Here is a 23,710-nt window from a genome sequence, read left to right on the forward strand (position 1 = left end):
GAAAGTCCGTAAGACTCCTATCTCCAATAAACCACTAAAAAACCGGAAGTGGCACTGTGGCAAAAGTGGTAGAGCACTCGCCTTGAGCTGAAGAGCTGAGAGATAGCGCCCAAGCCCAGAGTTCAAGTCCTATGGCCGACAAAAAAAGAAAGAAAGAACGAAGGAAGGAAGGAAGAAAGAAAGAAAGGAAGGAAGGAAGGAAGGAAGGAAGGAAGGAAGGAAGGAAGGAAGGAAGGAAGGAAGGAAGGAAGAAAGAAAGAAAGAAAAGAAAGAAAGAAAGAATGGAAGAAAGAAAGAAAGAATTAGATGTTGAGCTGGGTACCAGTGGCTCATACTTGTAACCTTAGTTACTCAAGGAGCCTGAGATCTGAGGATTATAATTTGAAAACAGCCCAGGCAGAAAAGTCTGTGAGACTCTAAACAAACAACAACAACAAAAGCCAGAAGTAGAGCTATGGCTTAAGTGGTACAGTGCTATGCTAGCCTTGAGTAAAAGAAGCTCAAGCTCAAGGTCAGCACCTAGGCCCTGAGTACAAGAACCAGGAAAAGAGAGAGAGAGAGAAAGAGAGAGAGAAGACAGAGAGGACAGAGAGAACAGAGAGAGAGAGGAAATAGATGTTATGCAAATGTCTAGAGATTAGTGAAATGAAAGTCCTGGGTATATGACATTAGATCTCCTTATAAATATTTTCATATACAATCATAAATACAAAACTTTAGACCTGAGTTTTATAAAACACAAATGTACTACAATATTAATCATTTAATTATCCCTTGCTGCTTTGAACTTGCCTCTTATTAAAATATGTATATTCTGTAATTGTTTATCAATAGGCAGTTGCATTGTTTCTAATATGCCACTATTATAAGAGGTGCTCAGCCTGTATTCTCACATATGCCTATATATAACTATTTGTTTGAACAATTCTTTTCCCAAAAGATATCCTAATTTTCTTTTCCAATCTTCTATCCTAGTGATATTATCCATTTTATTTCTTGCTGATTTGATAAATAACTTTTTTTACATTGCTTTAATCTGATAACATGTAAGGCTCAATGAATTTAAGTTAGTATATGTTTGACCTATGAATGCATATTGACCAATTACTATATTTAAGGCTCTGAGGTGTTTGTAATTGAGAAACAAAGATAACAAAGCCTAGTGAGAGAAAAAGAATAGAATGCCACATGACAGTGTCATGACCTATAAAAGAGTGCTGGGAATTTATGAGAAAGTAAAACTCAAGCAAAGAAGAAGTATACAGACAAACCATGAACATAGCTGGAAGAAAAATGCTGCAAGCTGATAAATACAAAAGTCTCAAGTATTGAAACAGGAAAACGAAGCAAATGTGTGTATCATAGTGAAGGGGGGGAATAAATTAGAGAAAACTTGGAGGCTACTGCAGTGCTTTGCATATTCATTTTCTTGACTTAGTTTTTTTTTCTTGTTTCCATTTCCTGGAATTCATTTTTTCTAACTTAGTTTTTTTTTTTTTTAATTTTATTTTATTTTATTTGAGACCATACTGTACAGAGCGGTTACAATTACATGGGCAGGAAAATGCATACATTTCTTACCAAGCATTGCAGCCTCCTCCTTTGTTTACCCTTCACCTCCCTTCCCAGCCTCCCCCCTCCCCTCCACCCGATCATACCCCCCCTCCCCTCCCCACCGACATTGTAAAGCTGGTTTTGACATGACATTTTGTACTTCTCATTGTTGCAACAGGTCCACCTGAATCCTTAAACGACTTGTTTGTCCCCGTCTCCTCCACATGTTATACTGACATCAAATATAGTGAAAGCGGGGGTTACACTGTGGGGGAGGGACATACAAAGCAACAAAGAAATAATCTTATAAATGCGTTAGAAACACATGCATGAAAGAAACAAAAACATTAAAATACATATTTGAGGGTTCGTTTTCCTAACATCACATTCTCTGACTTTTTCCACTTGACTCATACCTATACTAGATATTGCAAATAAGGGAAACCATGGGACCTATGTTTCTTTGGGCTTGGCTTACTTCACTTAATATAATTTTTTCCAAGCCTTTCCATTTCCTAACAAATGGGGCAATGTCATTCTTTCTGATGGAGGCATAGAATTCCATTGTGTATATATACCACATCTTCTTGATCCATTCCTCTACTGAGGGGCATCTGGGTTGGTTCCATATCTTAGCTATGGTAAATAATGCTGCAATAAACATAGTTGTGCTGGTAGCTTTAGTGTGGCCTTGTTTGTGATCATTTGGGTAAATGCCCAAAAGTGGGATTGCTGGGTCATTAGGGAGCTCTATGTGGAGTCTTTTGAGGAACCTCCATACTGCTTTCCAAAGTGGTTGAACAAGTTTACATTCCCACCAACAATGAAGTAAGGTTCCTTTCTGTCCACATCCCCTCCAGCATCTGTTGTTGTTAGAGTTCTTGATTTTTGCTGTTCTAACTGGAGTGAGGTGATATCTCAATGTTGTTTTGATTTGCATTTCTTTTATGGCTAGGGATGTTGAACATTTCTTCATGTGTCTATTGGCCATCCTTCTTTCTTCTTCAGAGAAGTTTCTCTTTAAGTCTTTTGCCCACTTACTTATTGGGCAGTTGTTTCTTTGAGGATTTGTTGTTGGGTGGTTTAATTTTTGAGTTCCAAGTATATTTTAGATATGAGACCGTTGTCCATTGTATGGCTAGTAAAGATCTTCTCCCAATCCGTGGGCTTTCTATTGATCTTGCTAGCTATGTCCTTTGCCCTGCAGAAGCTCTGCAACCTTATACAATCCCATTTGTCCAACCTTTCTTTGATTTGTTGTGTTTCCGGGTCTCTATTCAGAAAATTTCGGCCTGAGCCAAGGAGACCCAGGGTTTCTCCTATTCCATCCTGTAATGTTTTCAGAGTGTCTGCTTTGAGTTCAAGGTCTTTGATCCATTTGGAGTTGATTCTGGTGCAGGGTGATATATAAGGATCTAGCTTTAGTTTTCTACATGTAGTTAACCAGTTTTGCCAGCACCATTTGCTGAAGAGGCTGTCTGTCTTCCATTCTATTGTTTAAGCTCCCTTATCGAAGATTAGATGGCTATAGGTCTGTAGGTTCATTTCTGGGTTTTCAATTCTATTCCATTGGTCCTGAGGTCTGTTCTTATGCCAATACCAAGCTGTTTTGATTACTATGGCTTTATACTAGAGTTTGAAATTTGGTACTGATATTCCTCCAACAGTGTTCTTTCCGTTGAGGAGCGTTTTTGCTATTCGGGGTCTTTTATTGTTCCATATGAATTTTTGGATTGCCTCTTCTATTTCCTTGAAGAATGAGGGTGGAATTTTGATAGGTATTGCGTTGAATTTGTAGATAGCCTTGGGAAGTATTGCCATTTTCACGATGTTAATCTTTCCAATCCAGGAGCATGGGAGGTTTTGCCATTTTTTAAGTTCTGTGTTGATTTCCTTTTTCAAGATTTTAAAGTTTTCATCATAGAGGTCCTTCACTTCTTTAGTTAAGTTAATTCCTAGGTATTTTATTTTTTGTGGGGCTATTACAAATGGAGTTGCTTTCCTAATTTCAGCCACACTTTTCACATTGTTGGCATACAGAAAAGCCATTGATTTTGGGGGGTTAATTTTATAACCTGCTACTTTGCCAAAGTTTTGAATCAGCTTGAGTAATTTGGGAGTGGAGTCTATGGGATTCTTTAAATACAAGATCATGTCATCTGCAAAGAGGGAGAGTTTTATTTCTTCTTTCCCTATTTGGATCCCCTTTATGTCTGCATCTTGTCTTATTGCTGTAGCTAGGCATTCTAATACTAGATTGAAGAGAAGTGGAGAGAGTGGGCATCCTTGTCTTGTTCCTGAGTTAAGAGGAAATGGCTTTAGTTTTTCACCATTGAGTATAATGCTGGCTGTAGGTTTGTCATATACAGCCTTTATTGTATTGAGGAATGTTCCATGGATTCCTAATTTTTCCAAAACCTTCATCATAAAGGGGTGTTGGATCTTGTCGAATGCTTTTTCTGCGTCTATTGAGATAACCATGTGGTTCTTATTTTTGCTCCTGTTGATGTGATGAATAATATTAATTGATTTGCGTATATTGAACCAGCTTTGCATCACTGAAATGAATCCTGTTTGATCATGGTGTATGATTTTTTGGATGAATTGTTGAAGTCGGTTGGCCAAAATTTTGTTGAGAAGTTTTGCATCAATGTTCATCAAAGAAATGGGTCTATAGTTCTCTTTCTTTGATGAGTCCCTGCCTGGTTTTGGGATGAGGGTTATGATCGCTTCATAGAATGTGTTCGGTAGTGAGCTTTCTCTTTCAATTTCATTGAAGAGTTGGAGGAGTATTGGTGTGAGCTCTGCTTTGAAGGCCTTGTAAAATTCCGCTGTAAAATCATCTGGTCCTGGACTTTTCTTAGCTGGGAGGTCTCTTATTGCTGTTTCTATTTCAATGCTTGATATGGGCCTGTTAAGATAGTTTAACTCATCTTGCTTTAGTTTTGGCATGTCAATATTTGCTAGGAAGAGGTCCATTTCTGTCAAGTTCTCAAACTTATTAGCATACAGTTTTGAGAAGTATTCCCTTATAATGTTCTGAATCTTGGTTGTTTCCGTGGTGATGTTTCCATTCTCATCTCTGAGTTTATTAATTTGGGTGTGTTCTCTTCTTTTTCTGATAAGATTTGCTAAGGGTCTGTCAATTTTGTTAAGTTTTTCGAAGAACCAACTCTTTGTTTTGTTGATTCTTTCTATAGTTTTTTTGGATTCTAATTCATTTAATTCTGATTTAATTTTGATTATTTCTTTCCGTCTACTGGATTGGGGTTTATCTTGCTGCTCTTTTTCAAGGAGGTTTAGATGCGTCATTAAATTGCTAGTTTCAGATCTCTCCAATTTGTTGATGTAGGAGCTCAGAGCTATAAACTTGCCTCTGAGTACTGCCTTTGCTGTGTCCCAGAGGAGCTGGTATTTTGTGTGTTCATTTTTGTTGAATAGCATGAACATTTGAATTTCCTTTCTAATCTCTTCCATGACCCACTCATGATTCAGCAGTGTGTTGTTCAGCCTCCATGTGATACCGGACTTTCTTTGGTGGCTTTTGGTGTTGAGTTCTAATTTTATTCCCTTGTGGACAGAGAGAATGCAAGGTATAACTTCAATGTTTCTGAATTTAGACAAGTTTGCTTTGTGGCCTAAAATGTGGTCTATTTTAGAAAACGTTCCATGTGCTGCTGAGAAAAACGTGTATTCTGATGCTGCTGGGTGAAATGTTCGGTAAATGTCTGTTAGGTCTAGTTTATCTATGCAGCTGTTTAGATCTGTGGTTTCTCTGTTGAGTTTTTGCCGAGTTGATCTATCTAGTGGGGAGAGTGGTGTGTTAAAATCCCCAACAATAAATGTCTTTGGATCTATATGGGATTTGAGGGAAAGTAGTGTTTCTTTGATAAATTTGGGTGCTCCATTGTTTGGTGAATAGATATTTAGAATTGTAATATCCTCCTGAAGGAGAGATCTTTTAATTAGTATGTAGTGACCTTCTTTATCTCTTTTCACGAATTTTAATTTGAAGTCTATTTTATCTGATATTAGGATTGCAACTCCCGCCTGTTTATGCGGTCCGTTTGCTTGGTAGATTTTGTTCCAGCCTTTAACATTGAAAATGTGTTTGTTTTTACGGGCAAGATGTGACTCCTGCAGGCAGCAGATAGAAGGGTCTTGTTTTTTTTTTTTTTTTTATTTATTTTTTTGGGGGGTCCGGTCGTGGGGCCTGAACTGTGGGACTGGGCGCTGTCCCTCAGCTCTTCAGCTCAAGGCTAGCGCTCTACCACTTGAGTCACAGCGCCACTTCCGGCTTTTTTCTTTTTGTTTATGTGGTGCTGAGGAATCGAACCCAGGGCCTCAGGCATGCAAGGCAAGCGCTCTACCACTGAGCCACCTTCCCAGACCCCAGGGTCTTGTTTTTTAATCCAACTAGACAGTCTATGTCGCTTAATTGGAGAGTTCAGTCCATTAACATTAAGAGATAGGACTGAGAGATATTTGGGAGTTCCTGCCATGTTATCCACCTTCTTGGGGGCTGCGAAAACTGGGTTCTTCCTATGGTTCTTGGATTCTCAGTTTGGGTGCAGTTTCTTGGCCTTTATTGCGGTCGTGTTGGTTTTCTATGTGTAGGACATCTTTAAGAATCTTTTGTAGGGCTGGTTTGGTGGAGATGTATTGTTTCAATTTTTCTTTGCTCTGTAAGGTTTTTATTTGGCCTTCAGTTATCAAGGAGAGTTTAGCTGGGTACAGTATTCTCGGTTGATAGTTGTTTGTTTTTAGGGCGTGGCATACATCATTCCAGGCTCTTCTTGCTTTGATTGTCTCTGCTGAGAAATCTGAGGTGATTCTAATTGGTTTCCCTTTGTAAGTGATTACCCTTTTCTCTCTGACAGCTTTAAGGATCTTTTCCTTGTTCTGAGTTGATCCTGTGTGGATTATAATGTGGCAGTGGGATGCCCTATTCTGGTCTGGTCTATTTGGGGTTCTAAAGGCTTCTTGTATCTGGACAGGCCTATCTTTTTGCATGTTTGGGAAGTTCTCTGCTAGGATCCTGTTAAACAAATTTCCTAGACCATTATCTTCTGTTTCTAGGTGCTCCTCTACACCCATTATCCTTAGATTAGGCCTTCTGATGGTGTCTTCCAGGTGTTGGATAGATCTATCATATTTCTTGGACTTGTCTTGGATGGTTGTATGTTCTTTCTCTATAATATCTAGGCTGTCTTCAATCCCTGAGATTCGATCTTCTGTATGGTCTAACCTGCTGTCAAGACTCTCTACTTTGTTTTTTATCTCTTTTCCTTCTAGTTGGTCAGCTTTGATGGCTTCAAGTTCTTTGTTGAAGCTCTGTTTTAGGTCTTGTATGAATTTCTTTACTTCCTTAATTTGGTGTTCAGTGTTTGTCCTCAAATCACTTAGTTGATTGGTTATGGTTTCTTTGGGCTCCCATTCCTTCTGTTGGGTTCCATTCAGCATTCCCTTTGTGGTCTCCCTGACTTCCTTCAGCTCTTTGTTAATGGATTCCATGAATGCCTTCAATGATCTTTGTGTGTTCTCTACCTGGTCTCTCAATTCCTGTATTACTCTTTGATTAGCTTCCTCCCGTTTGTGGGATTCCTGCAGATCTCTTTGAGTGTTCTCAGCCTGCTCACGCCATTCCTCCCTTTCTCTTTGAGTATTCTCAAGTTGTTCACGCAAATCCTGTATCAGTTTTTGAGTAGCTTCCTCACGCTTATGATATTCCTGTATAAACTTCTGGGATGCCTCTTCTCTCTCCCTATCATGCTCATACAGAGTCCTTTGTACATTGTCAAACTTTTCATTTATCATGTTTGCCAGCAGTGTTTGTAGAGCTGTTTGGGAACTCTCCTCTGGATTATTCATTATCTGTTCTAACCCCTGATTATCAAGATTGGGAATTGAGATACCCGAATTTGCCATTTTTCTTGTGTTTTTCCGGCTTACTCTGCCCATTTGAGATGAAGATAGCACCAGTTTTGTGCTAGAACACTATCTTAAGGCAACCATCAACCAAAGTTTACATTTTAACTATCAATAGTTTACAGATACAATCTAGTTCAACAGATACATCTATTCAACATCAAACAACTATATGTTAAAACCGCAGAGAAGAATTTGGAAAACCAGAAATTATTAGGGTTAGGGAGAGATGTGGGTAAAAAATAGGAATAGATTGGTGTGGGGAGGCACAGGGAGAGTTAACTATGTACTAATTACAATGCAGGAAATAGGTTGGGTACGATGCAAGTAGAGAGAGAGAAAAAAAGAAGAAAGGGAAAGGGGAACGAAAAGAGACCAGATAAAAAATAGAAATGTAAAAATTAATGTTATTTTAGAGATTAAAAGACCATCTATTTATAGAGGAATATGAATATGTTGACAGAAATGGAGGGACATACAGGAGATGTGAAAAACTTTAAAAAAATGCTTAAAATATTATATAGGTATAAAGAGGTAGTACTGCTATTAATGAATTTAAGTCTCAGAGGTTTTGAATTGAGTAATAAGTTTGTGGATTAAGTGTGTACACAATGGGGGGTAGGATCTACTGGTTAACTACGGGTTTATCTGAGGATGTGCAGGACAAGAGTTAAGTCACATAAAGAAGAACAAAGAGGAAAAGATGGAAAGAATAGGAAAGTGAGAAGAAAAGATCAGAAGTTCAGTAGAGCTAGACAAAAAACAAAAAGATAATTAAGAATGAAAGAAAAAGAGAAAGAAGACAAGAAAAGAAAGGAAAACACACATTCACGTATTCCTAAAATAAAAATTATAAGAGGAGAAAAGAAAAAAAAAAGTTAATGGAAACAATTATTTTTTCAGAAGAGGCAAAAATTAAAGATTAATAAAAGTTTTAGAAAAGCAAAAAAAAAAATTTTATATATATAAGGTAACAAAAAACGAAAAAAAAAACGAAGAAAAAACAAAACAAAAAAAAAGAAAAAAAGAAAAGAAGAAGAAGAAAAAAAAAAGTTCTTTGATTTTTTTTTTTTGGGAGGGTAGGGGTGGGAAGAGTCCTGTATCTCCCTTTTGTCTGTAACCAGAGTGTGGTTGGAGTCTCTGGTCAGCTTGAGGTCCTGTGGCTTGATTGGTTTCTTAAGTCAGTTTGTTGGAACAGGCAGAAAAATGCTCTGCTTTACCCAAGATTTTGAGATCCCCCTCCCAGATTAGTTTACTAGGAGGGTGATCTGCTTTGAGAATCACAAAAGAGGGGGATGCAGTGATGAGGCTAGGATCTGGGTAGAGTTGAGGCCTTTCAACAAACAGTAGCTTTTCCCTGGGGCTATTTTGTGAAAAAAAACTCACAGCACCCAGCCTGGAGCCGTTCTCAGGGTTTCTGTTTTTCAATTGATTGTGGTGGCTCCTAGAGGGAGGGGCAGCCTCTGGCTCTGGTTACCCGGTGAGGAGAGCCACTCCAATGGCTGGCGCCTGAGCTGGGTGACTTTTCCCTGGATGGAACTGAGTCTGTGAGGTCACTTCGCCGTTAAGTTCTTGTGACCTGCTAAATGACTCGTTTTATTCCAAGGCCTGAGCTGGAGCTAGCCGCTCCTCCGAGCTTTGTCGGTATCCAAGATGGAGATCACCGGTGCTGGGGGGGGGGAGGGGTGGTCTTCCCTCCTCTGCTCCCTGGGAAGGAGTGAGGAAGTGGGGCTTCTACTCACGCCGAGTCTTGGATAATGGGTCGTCTCTGGTCTGCAAAGTGCAGGATGAAATTGTCCACTCCTTGTCGGTTCTTGCTGGTGTTGAGTAGAATCCTCTTGCCCGCTGCGTCTGGCTCCTTCGTCCTGGACTCTCTATGTGAGCGCTCAGGTATGGCCGCGGCTGTGGTCGCCACTGCGACCCTGCCGCCGCAGCAGCAGCTGCTGGCAGGCGCTCAGATGTGTCTGCTTGGCTTCCCCTCTCTTGACTAACTCTCTGTCCTGTGATGGCACACTTGGTGTGATTCTCTGGCTTGGGACTGTTCACTGGAACTCTGAAACTGTTTTCTATGCAATAGCTTGTTCAGATTCCAGCTTCTCCTCCGCCATCTTCCCCAACATCCTAACTTAGTTTTAACATTAATAACATTTATAGAGGCAACTACATTAAATAGCTAAATAGCTCCTCAACATTTATGAAAAATAGAGAGTACACCCACTCCCATTTTCTGATTTTAAGAAGCAATCACTTTTGTGTGTGTGTGTGAAAGAGATTGTTTAGATCTGAGTTGCTCCAAGTTAATAGTCAACAAGTGGTTTCACTTAACCTAAAGATAAAATCCAAATTAGGGCTGGGAAGGTGGCTCAGTGGTAGAGCGCTTGCCTTGCATGCCTGAGGCCCTGGGTTCGATTCCTCAGCACCACATAAGCAAAAAGAAAAAAGCCGGAAGTGGTGCTATGGCTCAAGTGGTAGAGTGCTAGCCTTGAGCTGAAGAGCTGAGGGACAGAGCCCAGGCCCAGAGTTCAGGCCCCACGACCGGACCCAAAAACAAATTTTTTTTTAAAAATCCAAATTAAATGAGTGCTTAGGTAACCTGCTTTTCTACTTATGTTTCCTAACTTAATCTCTCTCAAAGAATATCACCTTCCTACACAGTTTTGTTTTTTTGTTGTTGTTTTTGTTGGATGCTTATTCTGGGGCTTGAACCAACAGCCTCACAATCTTGCCTGGCTTTTTTCACTCAAAGCTGGTGCTCTACCATTAGAGCCACAACATCTACCTCTGGCTTTTTGCTAGTTTACTGCTGTTAAGAGTCGCTTGGGTTTGCCTGGGCTGGCTTCAAATCACAATTCTTAGATCTAAGCCTCTGAGTAGCTAGGATTTCAGGCATAAACCACTACTGCCTGGAATTGGCAATCATTTTTGAACCTAATGATTTCTTTAGATGGTCAATGTGCTATTCAGTGGATACTATAAAGTTAATGGGACATGCATTGGATTTTGGACAAGAGAATTTGAGGATGTTGCTAATACAGACACAATAAAAAGGTACAAGCATCTTGTATAACAATCAGTAGCACCATGCTTGATTTACTTCGCATGGTTAAAGACTTCAACACAAGTGTAGAAAGAGGATTCTATTTTGCTCACTTATACAGAGTTGAAATCACAAATAAATGATAGCTATTTTACAGAATGGAAAATATATGACAGTTAAAATGAACTAGACATATACTATCCAAATATACAAACCTCACAATATCATAATGCATAAATTGCAAAAAGATATCCACACCATAGAAAAATTTGAAACAGTCACAGCATATACATACACACATATGTAAAGTAAAATGTTAAAACATGACAGAAGATTTTACATCAACTCTTTGTAAGTACTCACTACTGGGAAAAGGAAGAAGAAACAGAATGAGCAAAAGAAACACTTTAATTCCTTAAAGTGATTAAATAGTAATAAAATATAGTATGATAAGGTTTGAGCAATGAGCATACAGATTGTTTATATGTCAGAATTAGTGTATAGTTAAATTCAAATAAACTAAAATGTTACCCAGTAAAACTTGATTATATTGCTCTCTTTAGAACTATTTGCACTTTTTGTTTTCAATCATGGGCTTGAACTCAGGGCCTGAGCACTGTCCCTGAGCTCTTTTGCTCAAGGCTAGTGCTCTACCACTTTGGGCCACAGTGCTACTTACAGTTTTCTGATCATTAACTGGAAATAAAAGTCTCACAGACATGCCAGCCCAGGCTGGCTTCAAACCATGATCCTCAGATCTCAGCCTCCTGAGTAGCTAGGATTACAGGCATGAGCCACTGGCACCGGCTTATTTGTATTCTTAATTTGATCATCTGGATTAACTATTATCTCTCAGATGAATTGAACTGTCAAATCTATTCTTGAACATTTGTTTTAAAATATATTAATATGAGTTGATAAGAAATTGTTCTTACAGCTCTCTCTGCTCTCTCTCTGCTCTTTTCTAGCTCTTTTCTCTCTTTCCTTCTCTTCTCTTTCCCAGCTCCCTTCTCTTTCCTAGCTCGCTCTTTCCCACCTTTCCCAGACGCTCTCTTTTCTAGCTCTCTCTGCTCTCTCTCTGCTCTTTTGTAGCTCTTTCTCAGCTCTTTCCTCCTCATCTCTTTCCCAGCTCTCTTCTCTTTCCTAGCTCGTTCTTTCCCACCTTTCTCAGATGCTCTCTCTCTGCTCTTTGCTAACTCTTTTCTCTCTCTTTCCGAGCTCTTTCTCTTTCCCAGGCCTTTCCCAGCCACGTGGAGTTCCAACCTTGCCAGGTTCCAGCAGGTCTACTGAATAAACCTATCCCTTACCTGAATACCACGTGCGTGGTGCTGTTCTTACTCAACTACCTTTCTAAAAACCTAACATAAAAAAATTTTTTTTAAGATTAAAAAAAAAGAAATTGTTCTTACATATTTGATAAAAGAAATTGAAATCATTATTTCCAAATTGATTATGCCATATAAATAAGGCCAAATACAAGTCCAGTGTATCATGAGAACTCTTCAGTCTTGCCAATTGGCTTTACATTTATTTTTATATAGCTTGATACTCTGGGTATGCATACCAAGATATGACACAAAATACAAACTGGGCTGGTTGCTGGTGGGTCAAGCCTATAATCCTAGCTATTTAGGCGGCTGAGATGAGGATCCTGATTCAAGCTCATCCCAGGCAGAAAATACAAATTCGATCTCCCAATAACCAGCAACAAAAGCTGGAGACAAGACTCAAGTGATAAGAGTGCCATTTGTGATCAAGCAAATTACATAAGAGTGCAAGGCCAAATTTGGGCCTCAGTACTGGCAATCTCTACTCCAAAAAAACCCAGAAACTAAGATCTTTATGGTTGATTTGAGCATGTCAGAAATAAGAGTCTGAAAATTATTCAATACAGCCTGTGAACTGGAGTGAATGCAGAACCAAGCTGAACTAAGTTCAAATGCATTTCTGAACTACTTTCTTCCCCTGTCCAAGAATAGAGGACCAAATAATTTATTCCTTTGGGTCAAATTCTTCTCCACAACAATTACACAATTGATCTTGACCTGTGGGTCAAATTCCTAGAATAGGAAATACGGGATTTGGGTAGATATAGATATTACCTGTTGACCAGCTATTAATTATTTGGAAGTTGTTGTCAACCATTCTGTCTCTAAACTCTCTTGCTTGTAATTAGAATCTACAGGACAATATTAGCTGACAAACTCTTCAAATCTTGGGGGGGGGGAAACCTACATTTGTACCAGACTGATCATCATAATTGTTTCCTTGATGCTTGTTGTTTAAAAACAGAGGGACAAATTCTTGTCATGGAGCCAAGTTAACTAAGGGATGTCCATGTTAGTACCAAAGCTGTAAACACAGGAAAGGATGAAATAGAAGTGGATTTGGTTTATAGTTTCGGTTATTTTAAGTGAATGTAAATTTATAATATAGTTACGATATAATTAGAAAATTCTTCATGGAATTTACTAAGACCTACCTATGAGATACCTTTACTAGAAGACTGACACATTAGTCCCATACACAATTTGCTGTGGAGTGTGTTTTCTCCTTTTTGTTTTTTGGGGTGTTTTCTTTTTTAGATTTTTTAAAATATTTTTTTTTGTTGTGAAAATACAGTACAGAGGGGTTACAGTTACATGAGTAAGGTAATGAGTACATTTCTTATCAAGCATTGTTGCCTCCTCCTTTGTTTTTCCCTTACCGTCCCTGCCCTCTCATCTCCACAACTACACTCCCCCCACCCCCGCCACCAAAGTTGTAAAGTTCGTTTTTTGACATAACATCTTCATCTCATTGTTGCAATAGGTCAACCTGTATCCCAATTTAAACAAATTGTTTTTTTCCCTTCCCCTCCCCAAATTATACCAACATCGAATACAGTGAAAACAAGGGTTATACGGTGGGGGGAGGAACATACAAAGAAACAAAAAAAAAATCACCTTATAAATATGTCAGAAACAATAGCAAGAAAGAAAAAAAACACTTGTGTCCCTATCTTGGAGTTCATTTCACCTAACATCATCTTATCTGCACATTTCTGCTTGTCTCACATATATACTAGTAATTGCAAATAAGGGAAACCATGGGACCAACGTTTCTTTGGGCCTGCCCTACTTCACTTAATAGAATTTTTTCCAAGTCTTTCCATTTCCAAACAAATGGGGAAATGTCATTCTTTCTGATGGAGGCACAGAATTCCATTGTGTATATGTACTACATTTTCTTGCTCCATTCATCTACTGAGGGACATTTGGGTTGGTTCCATATCTTAGCTATGGGAAATAATGCTGCAATAAACATAGTCGTGCTGGTAGCTTTCATATGGTCTTGTTTGTGATCATTAGGGTGAATGCCCCAAAGTGGGATTGCTGGGTCATAGGGGAGCTCTATGTGAAGTCTTTTGAGGAACCTCTATACTGCTTTCCAAAGTGGTTGAACAAGTTTATCTCCCACCAACAATGAAGTAAGGTTCCCTTCTGTCCACATCCCCTCCAGCATCTGTTGTTGTAGAGTTCTTGATTCTAGTCAGTCTAATTGGGGTGAGGTGGTATCTCAAAGCTGTTTTGATTTGCATTTCTTTTATGGTTAGGGAGGTTGAGCATTTCTTCATTTGTATATTGGCCACCCTTCTTTCCTCTTCAGAGCCCATTTATTTATTGGGCAGTTGTTTCTTTGAGAATTTGTTGTTGGGAGATTTAATTTTTTGAGTTCCAGGTATATTTTAGATATGAGACCCTTGTCTGTTGTATGGCTAGTGAAGATCTTCTTCCAATCCGTAGGCTTTCTATTGATCTTGCTAGCTATGTTCAAATTCTACTACAAAGCCATAGTAATCAAAACAGCTTGGTACTGACACAAGAAGAGACCTCAGGACCAATGGAATAGAATTGAAAACCCAGAAATGAACCCACAGACCTATTGCCACCTAATATTTGATAAGGGAGCTAAAAAATAGAATGGAAGAAAGACAGCCTCTTCAGTGCTGGAAAAGTTGGTTAACTACTTGTAGAAAACTAAACCTAGGCCCTTATATATCACCCTGCACCAGAATCAACTCCAAATGGATCAAAGACCTCGGAGTCAAAGCAGACAGCCTGAAAACATTACAGGACAGAATAGGAGAAACCCTAGGTCTCCTTGGCACAGACCCAGATTTTCTTAATAGCGACCCAGAAGCACAACAAATCAAAGAAAGGTTGAACAAATGGATTGAATGAAGTTGCAGAGCTTCTGCATGGCAAAGGACATAGCTAGCAAGATCAATAGAAAGCCCATGGATTGGGAGAAGCCCCTTTTTGTTTTTACCTTTTGTTTTATCTTTTTGCTTTTACCAAAGAATTTTACAGTTCATTACGATATCTTTTTTCAAGTTACTTGCTGGATATATTGAGACCATAAAAGTTTTTCATGAAGGGGCTGGGAAGGTGGCTCAGTGGTAGAGTGCTTGCCTTGCATGCATGAGGCCCTGGGTTTGGTTCCTCAGCACCACATAAGCAAAAAGCAAAAAGCCAGAAGTGGCGCTGTGGCTCAAGTGGTAGAATGCTTGCCTTGAGCTGAAGAGCTGAGGGACAGCGCCAAATCCCAGAGTTCAGGCCCCATGAAATTCAACCTCTTCTACTGAGTCTATTTATACTTATTAGAAGATTAACTTATGAAGCAACTTAATGTCTACATGCTTTTGAGAAGTCTGATAAACTTCCAAAATCTTATTTTTAAGAGCTAAAATCAGAAAGTTGTGCTTGGCATCCAAAAAAAAACAAAAACAAAAAACACTTAGTTCTGTGTTAAGACCACAGAACTTTTAAGTCCACGGTTCTCTAGTGAAAAACCAACAAAGTGTATTCAACTGTCTTCAGGAGTTCACATCAGGTGGGAAAATGGCACTGTGATATTTCAAAGACAGCTTCCAAACATGCCAGTATAGTTGTTGCTGTTTTTAGTGATGATAATTAAAGTATAAAACTGTATAACTTTCTCTTAAATATATTAAGTTACCTGCATATTTTTAATATAAAAATTTTTAAAGTTGAATCAGAATAAACTATACTGGTATACAAATTTCTGATACACCCTCAAATGTGAGATATTTCCTTTCAGAACTTTAGAAGTTCAAGCAACAAAAAGACCTCTAACCTTAAAAGGCCACAAAACTATACCATGCTGATTATCTAGTTTTGTTTTTGCTTTCTTGTTCCTGGAGGGAGAATTATTATTATTTATTTTTTACTTTTGGGAAATTGTAAAGTTCATTTCAAAAGATTTAAATAACTCATAAAAATATAGAAATTGATCTCATAATTTAGGATGCATACACCGTCAGGAAAAAAAAAGCAACCTCAAATCTTATTTGGTTTGCTTTTGAATTATTTTTAGAGACCTGATAAATAGTCTTGCCAAAGTGTCTTAAATGCAACTAAGTAAAATCAACAATTCAGTGACAGAATGTTTAAATAGCATCCGATTCCTTCCTACAAAGCACTAAAAGAGGCATTCTAAGCCATTTATTGTGTCGTCCATGGTTCCTGCACACAGTACCACTATACAGGAAGGATGCTTCCAGCAATATATGGTTAATGTTGAGCCTTCTACAGCTGAATTCTTATATAGAAATCATTTGGAGTGCTGCTCTACCAGGAAGTCAAAGTCTAATGCTTACAATAATGCAGTGTGGAAAGTGCTACACGGCTCCTTCCTGAACTTAGATCTCCAGGCTCTGGCAAGTTTCAGGCTGGAGCTGAAAAGACTGTATGCATCTTAAAGCCCTGGAGAAGGTTATCAATTGGCATGCCTACATTTTGGTAAACTAAGCACTACCAAAGTTACAGGAGGCTTTAAATTTTTTTCAGGAGAATTATCTTGGTCTTTTTCAGTCTTGTTAGGAGATTCAACCCACAGCCCATAATCTTTTTTTCCCCTTTATTTATAAGGGTGATGTACAGAGTTACATAAGGTAATAAGTACATTTCTTGTCAAACAGTGTTACCCCTATCCTCGTTGTCTCCCATTTGCCTTTCCCCTCCATTCACCATCCTCCCCCACCAAGTTGTAAAGTTCATTTCCAACATAGTATCTTGTATCACTGTTGCATTGGTTCACCTTTTGTTATTTGTTTCATCATTTTGTTATTCTTCTTTCTTTCCCCAAATCAGATGAACGTATTTTCTCGACACAGGATACCAAAATAAAATAGTGACAACTGGGTGATAAACCAAAGGGGGTAAAACGAGGGAAAAAAGGCATAACTTCACATAGTACACTAAAAACAAGAAAAAATTTGTTTCCATATCTTAGAGCTCATTTCAATTAGCATCATTTTATATGGTTGTATGGACATACCTATTGAGCTATTGAGATCCTCTGCTAGGGCTACCTTAAACCTATACTAAATATTACAAATGAGGGAAACTGTAGAGGGTATATGTCTTTGGGTCTGGCCTACTTTATTTAATATTATTTTTTCCAAGTCTTTCTATTTCCTTATAAATGAGGCGATGTCATTCTTTCTGATGGAAGCACAGAATTATATATCACATTTTCTTGATCTATTCATCTACTGAGGGGCATGTGGGTTGGTTCCATATCTTAGCTTTGGTAAATAATGCTGCAATGAATATAGGTAGCTTTAGTGTGGCATTGTTTGTGATCATTTGGGTAAATGGTCCAGGAGTGGGGCTGCTCAATCATAAGGGAGCTCTATGTTTAGTCTTTTGAGGAACCTCCATACTGCTTTTTGAGAGTGGCTGAACCAGTTTACATACCCACCAACAGTGTAGTAGCATTCTCTTTTGGCCAGCCACAGCCCTTAATCTTTAGTGCTGTCCTCATGCCTTTCCCACCTATTCAGTCACTGGATATTGTCTTCACCTCTCCTCATTCTCTCTTTTCAGAAAATGAGAGTAACTTATACTACAAGTTTCTCAGGGAATAGGAGAGATGAGTCACGGATGAGGGGCAAGATCTCCATGTCTGTTTTTTCTGCTTTTGCATTTCTGATTCTGAATGAACACTGAATACCCCTACTCAATTTCACAAACATCCATTTGACTTTGTAAAATATTCCGCTGAAGTTATAACCAAATTACATACATAAAACCATCCACTGACATACACAAACATGCATCTATAACTCCCCTCTCAGCTCACTCAGTTTGCTCATATATTCTAGAAATTTAAGATATTTTCAACTCAGGCCAAATGTCCTTTTGTTTACCAGTTTAGAAGTGGGGTTCAGTTGGGCACTGGTGGCTCACTCCTATAATCCTAGCTACTCAGGAGGCTGAGATCTGAGGATCACGATTCAAAGCCAGCCCAAGCAGGAAAGTCTGTGAGACTCTTATCTCCAAAAGAACACTAGAAAAGTGGAAGAACACTGTGGCTCAAGCGATAGAGTGCTCACCTTGAGCTGAAGAACTGAGGGACAGTGCCCAGATCCAGAGTTCAAGCCCCACGATCGACAAAAAAAGAAGAAGAAAATGAGGGGGAGGGGGAAGGGGAGGAAGAGGAAGAGGAGGAGAAAGACGAGGAGCAGGAAAAAGAAGAAGAAAAGACGGAGGAAGAGGAGGAGGAGAAGGAGGAAGAAGAGGGGGAGGAGGAAGAGAAGGAAGAGGAGGAGGAAGAGGAGGAGGAAGAGGAGGAGGAGGAGGAGAAGGAGGAGGAGGAGGAGGAGGAGGAGGAGGAGGAGGAAGAGGAATTCAAAACCCACCTTGGTGATGTGTTAATATAAAAGGGTAGAGTTCTGTAGAAGTAAGTGGTGAAGGGACAGCTGCCATTTAGCAAAGTGGTAAAGAAGAAGAAGCACATTTTAGAAAAGGTAAACATTTGAGAAGAAAAACTTCACATGTAAGAAGAGATCACTGTTTATTTCAACGAAAAACTGTCTCTAGGAGAGCTTCATTATTTATCAAGAAGAAACTATAGCTACACAAATTAAATACTTTTAAGAATTAAATGCTTTTCAGAATTTTATCATGCCACTTTAAGTTATTCTGACAGTTTTCCAAGACATTGACACGAGTTCTCAGAGAAAGTAATACAGAGAAACTTTCCTCAAACTTCAGAATAATCTGAAAAAATGTTACAAATATTGAAAGATTCCGTGCCCCTGTGCCTGGGATGCTGAGAATACTGTCTTGAGGACCATACTTTTGAATAGCTTTTACTAATGCAGGAAACTGGGCATGAAAACTAAAGTGTAAGACCTATGAAGAATGGCAAGAGAAAGTAAGATGGAAAGAAATATGAGACTCAAATAATGCACTAAGCACACAAATTCTCTGCATGCACTTTTTACCCCCAATCCTAGAAATTATGTGAGCCTTTATACCCAAATATATAATATTAGCCAGATGCTGATGGCTCAGGCCTGTAATCCTAGATATTTGGGAGGCTGACATTATTGGGGTTGTGGATCAAAGGCAGCCTAAGACAGAAAATGTTTAATATTTTGTTAATGAAGAGCTGGACATAGTGGCATGTTCCTGATTTCCTAGCTCTGGGAAGCCTAACATCAATGAATTATTCCCAGGCATGAGCCAGAACAGAAGGACAAACCCTATCTAAAAAAGAACAAGCAGATATCAAGACTAGAGGCATGGCTCAGTGGTAAGAGTATGTGCCCAGCAATTGTGAAGCCCTAAGTTCAAAACTCTAGTTCTGCCAAACGAATACATATATGACAAAATCTTTAAGTATTAGTTGAGTGGATCTTTTGGAAGGAAAATATCACAGTCCAAAGAGTTTATAAAAGATACTTTTAGTTATATTATGGGTAAATTCAAGAAGCAGGTGAATATTTGGCAGCCAGGAAGGCTATGTTGGCCTACTATAACAGTAGCCATCTGTCTAGATGTTATAAATCCAGTGTACCCTTTTCAATGTTTTTCCTATTTGGGGTCTTGTATGGCTCTAAATAAGTTTTTAGACTGATTTTTTTAATTCAGTGAGGAATGATACTGGGATTCTGATAGGTATTGCACTGAATTTTTAAATTGCTTTTAGTAGTATGGACAATTTCACATTATTAATTCTGCTAATCAATCAACATGGAAGATCTTTTCATCTGCTGATGTCTTCAATTTCTTCAAGGTTTTATCCTTTTCCTTGTAGAAGTCCTTTACTTCTGTAAAGAAATTTGTCAAAAGCTTTTTCTATATTGACTGAGATAATCATGTGATTTTAGTTCTTGGTACTGTTTACATTTATTGATTTGTGTGTAGTTGAACCATTCTTGCATCCTAGAAATTAACCCAACTTGATGATAGTGCGTGATCTTTTTGCTGATTCACTTAAATTATCTAGACACTGTACATCTTTTGAATTGGTCTTAATTCATACTCACTTAAAGTAATTAGGGACAGACATCAGGCAACCAGTAGTTCAAATCTATAATCTTACCTACTTGAGAGGCAGAGATCAGTCATGATACCTTTCTCAACCAATAGGTGGTGCAGTGACTTATGCTTGTTTCCCAGATACATGGGAGGCTAAGATGAGAAAGACTGTAGTTCTCAACCAGCCAGAGCAGAAACTGAGTTTGTAAGATTCCATCTAAGTGAAGAAGCTGGGCATGGTGGTGCATGCCTCATCTCAGTTATGGAAGAGGTAAAAGTAGGGATATTAAAGTTCACACGTGGGCCTAAATAGGATGAGAGATCCTATCTCAAAAATAACCAATGCAAAAAAGGGCTGCAGATGTGACTCAGTGGAAGAATGCTGGACTAGCAAAGATGAAACTGAGTCAAACCCCAATAGCTCCAAAAGAAAAATAGTGTTCAATAAAATTTTGCTGTCATTTTTCCAGGATTTTTTCTATCTCGTCATTATTTTGTTCTTTTCTTGCTGCCTTCTCTTGTGTTTCATTGATTTTTTTTTTTTTTTGCAATGACCTGTTTTGATTTCCTTCTCATTTTCTTTTGTGCACTTCCTGAGGTTTTCTTTACTGTTACCATAGGTTCACATAAAACAGCTTAGAATTATAATAACCCATTTAAGCTGATAATATTTAACCTCAATTGCAAAAACTATTCATTTAAATCTCTTCTTCACTTTGTCATTGCTAAAAATTACAACTTTGATATTCATTAACTTAGGAGTTATTTTTGTCTTTATCTTTTAACTTCTATATCAGAATTAAAAGGGATATGTGGCTAGGCACTAATGGCTCATGTCTGTAATCCTAGCTACTCAGGAGACTGAGAGGTGAGGATCACAGTTTCAAAGCCAGCTAGCACAGATATATCTCTAAGATTCTCATCTCCAATCAACCAGCAGGAAGCAAGAAATGGATCTGTGGCTCAGGTAGCTGAGCACAGCCTTGAGCAAAACACACCAAGCACGAGTACAAGTCTCTGAATTCAAGTCTCAGTACTGGTATAAAAAAAAAAAAAGAGTTATAGGGCTGGGAACATGTCCTAAGTGGTAGAGCACAAGACCCCTTCAATATTACCAGTTTTTATCTTTGTCTACATATTTATCTTTGCAAGAGAACATTATATTTTTGTATGATTTTATGCTGCTGGGCTCACTATGCAATACAAACTGGCTTGAAATTCAGATGCCCCATTTGGGATTGAAGAAGTGAAACATCATTCCCAGAACTCTTCATTTTTGAAGGGAAGTTATGCTGGACACAATATTCTTGGTTAGCAGAGGGCTGTTGTTTTGTTCATTGTCCCTGTAACATTTTAAATACATCATCTCACTCCTATCTAGCCTATAATACTTTTAGTATTATAGGACAGTTTTAGGTGAGTTCCCTTGAACATGACACACTAATATTTTTTTTTTGCTGTTTTGAAGCTTTAACTTCTGATTGTTTTATTGCAATGTCTTGGTGTGGATCTCTAGGTTCATCCTATCTGAAGTCCTTTAGACTTCTCCTGTCAGGATTTCCAATTCTTTCTTCAAGTCTGGGATTTCTTTGGGGTGTGTGTGCAGAGGAGAGGGATCACTAAACTCTCTGACTGCCACTGCCTCTGTCCCCTTCCTCTCTGCCTCCTCCTTACCCATCTTCTGGGACACTTGTAATGGGTGTAAGTTTTCATTTTATTTATTCTATAAGTCCTTTAGCTTTATCTTCGTTTTTCTTCATCTTTTTTCTTTCTCTTACTTGTTAATTTCTAATTACTTCTTTTTGAATCTTACTTCTTTCTTCTGCCTGCTCAAGATTAGTATTGAACCCCTTCTAGTAAAACTTTTAGTTCATTTACTATATTTTTCAGCATAGAATTTGTTTGGTTCTCTCTCTCTTCTTTTTCTCTCTCTCTCTACATATATATATATCACATGTGCATATATGTATATATACATATGTATAATATATACATACATGCATTATAAGTATATATTCTCCTTTTATTCATGCACTGTTTTCCTCATTTTGCTTGTTTGCTATATTTGTAGTGCACTGAGATTCCTTAAGATAATATTTTTTAATTCTTTTAATTCTTTAAGATAATATTTTTTAATTCTTTAATTCATAGACCTGTTTCTTTAGGGGTTTTTTGGAGGGGGATGTTTATTCCTTGGATTAGACCATGATTCCCTCTTTGTGTGTGTGTCTTACTATTTTTACAGATTTGAACAGAAAATAAAAACAAAAATCAAGCCACCTCTTTCAGCCTGTCCATACTAGCTTTTATTAAGGAACGATGTTGATTTATTAGCCCAGCTAGAGCTTTTCTAGGAATGTGCCTTCTCTAGGTCTGTACATGTAATTTCTCAATTAGAGATTTTTTCGTCTAATTTTTCAAAAGCATATAATACTTTGCTTCCTCTGCTGCCTGTATGTGGTACCACCATTTCTAAGATGCTGCAACAAGCCACTTGACTCTTTGTTGTTTGTGGCTTCCAGACATTCAAAGTATATCCTAGTCTCTTGTTAGCAGTACAAGTCAGGCAACAACAACAACAAACAAAAACCCAAAACACCACACACACACAAAATAAAAACAAAAACAAAAAAAACCACCAACCCCAATCTCCAGCAGCACCTAGAACAATCAAAATATTACATGCAAATTCTATTGTTCTCTTTCTCTCACAGGAGAAGCCATAAACTGGGCACTTAAAGCTCAAGCTTATTGAGCTGTGCCAGCCTCTCTTTGCAGTATTGTCTCTTCTCTGGTACTTTCACTGAGCTTTCTTTTGTTCTCTGTGACCCCTAAGCATGCAAAGTATGCCGGTTCTCCATCAGTGCTGAGTCAGGAGACACAGAAACCACTTTGTCAGACGGATCCCTAAAATGCTGAAAGGTTAGATGCACATTCCACTCTTTCCCTCCTAAGGAAGTAACCATAAGCTAGTCATTTCTTTCCAGTCTTATCAAGTTGCACCTGTGTGGGGGAAGGAATATTGATGTAGATATGAAATAGCCTTTCTTAGTAATTTCAAGCTGATCTTGACTTTGTGTTTGTGAGACAGTAACTTCTTACTTGGCTTCTAAAGTTTTAATGAGAGTTTTTTGTTTTTTGTTTGTTTGTTTGTTTGTTTTGCTATATGTTGTTGAGATGATATCTATGTGGGAGAATGAGATCTGAGCCTTTTTGTTCTGCCATATTTCTCACATTTCTGACATCACTACTGAATAACTTTTCCTTTTCTTTCCTTTCTCTTTTCTTTTTCTCTCTCTCCCTTCTTCCCTCTCTCTTTCTTCTTCATCTTTATTATTCACACAGGCTTTTTGTTTTTGGTGTGTGCATTTGTGGGGGGGGTATGGATGCATGCATATGCCATTCTTAGGGCTTGAACTCAGGGCTTGGGTGCTGTTTTTGAGCGTTGCTTTTCTTTATTTCTTTCTTTCGTTCTTTCTTTCTTTCTTTCTTTCTCTTTCTTTCTTTCTTTCCTTCTTTCTTTCTTTCTTTCTTTCTTTCTTTCTTTCTTTCTTTCTTTCTTTCTTTCTTTCTTTCTTTCTTTCTTTCTTTCTTCCTTCCTTCCTTCCTTCCTTCCTTTCTTCCTTCCTTACAAATAACTTCCAAGTCTGTGGGTGATCATTTCTGTTTTCTAATAGCTTTAGAAGTAATAGCCATAGTAATATCAGTTTATTCTCAGATGATTAGTGAAAATTAAAACTGGCTTACAGATATCTGTTTGTATTGCTGCATCAATTTTTTTAAAAAAATATATACCTAGCAGATATTCTGGTAATTTTGAGACTAATTTGTTTTTGGAAAACACCAAACTACTTTC

The 23,710-nt window shown here is 38.2% G+C and overlaps 1 pseudogene; it reads right to left on the reverse strand.

Moving 5' to 3' along the window:
* The window catches only part of LOC122126968, a 156,089-nt pseudogene that overhangs the window by 55,580 nt on the left and 76,799 nt on the right, over positions 1 to 23,710 (reverse strand).

The sequence above is a fragment of the Dipodomys spectabilis genome, unplaced genomic scaffold (assembly GCF_019054845.1).
Source record: "Dipodomys spectabilis isolate Male_0828 unplaced genomic scaffold, ASM1905484v1 ptg000295l, whole genome shotgun sequence".
Taxonomy (NCBI): domain Eukaryota; kingdom Metazoa; phylum Chordata; class Mammalia; order Rodentia; family Heteromyidae; genus Dipodomys; species Dipodomys spectabilis.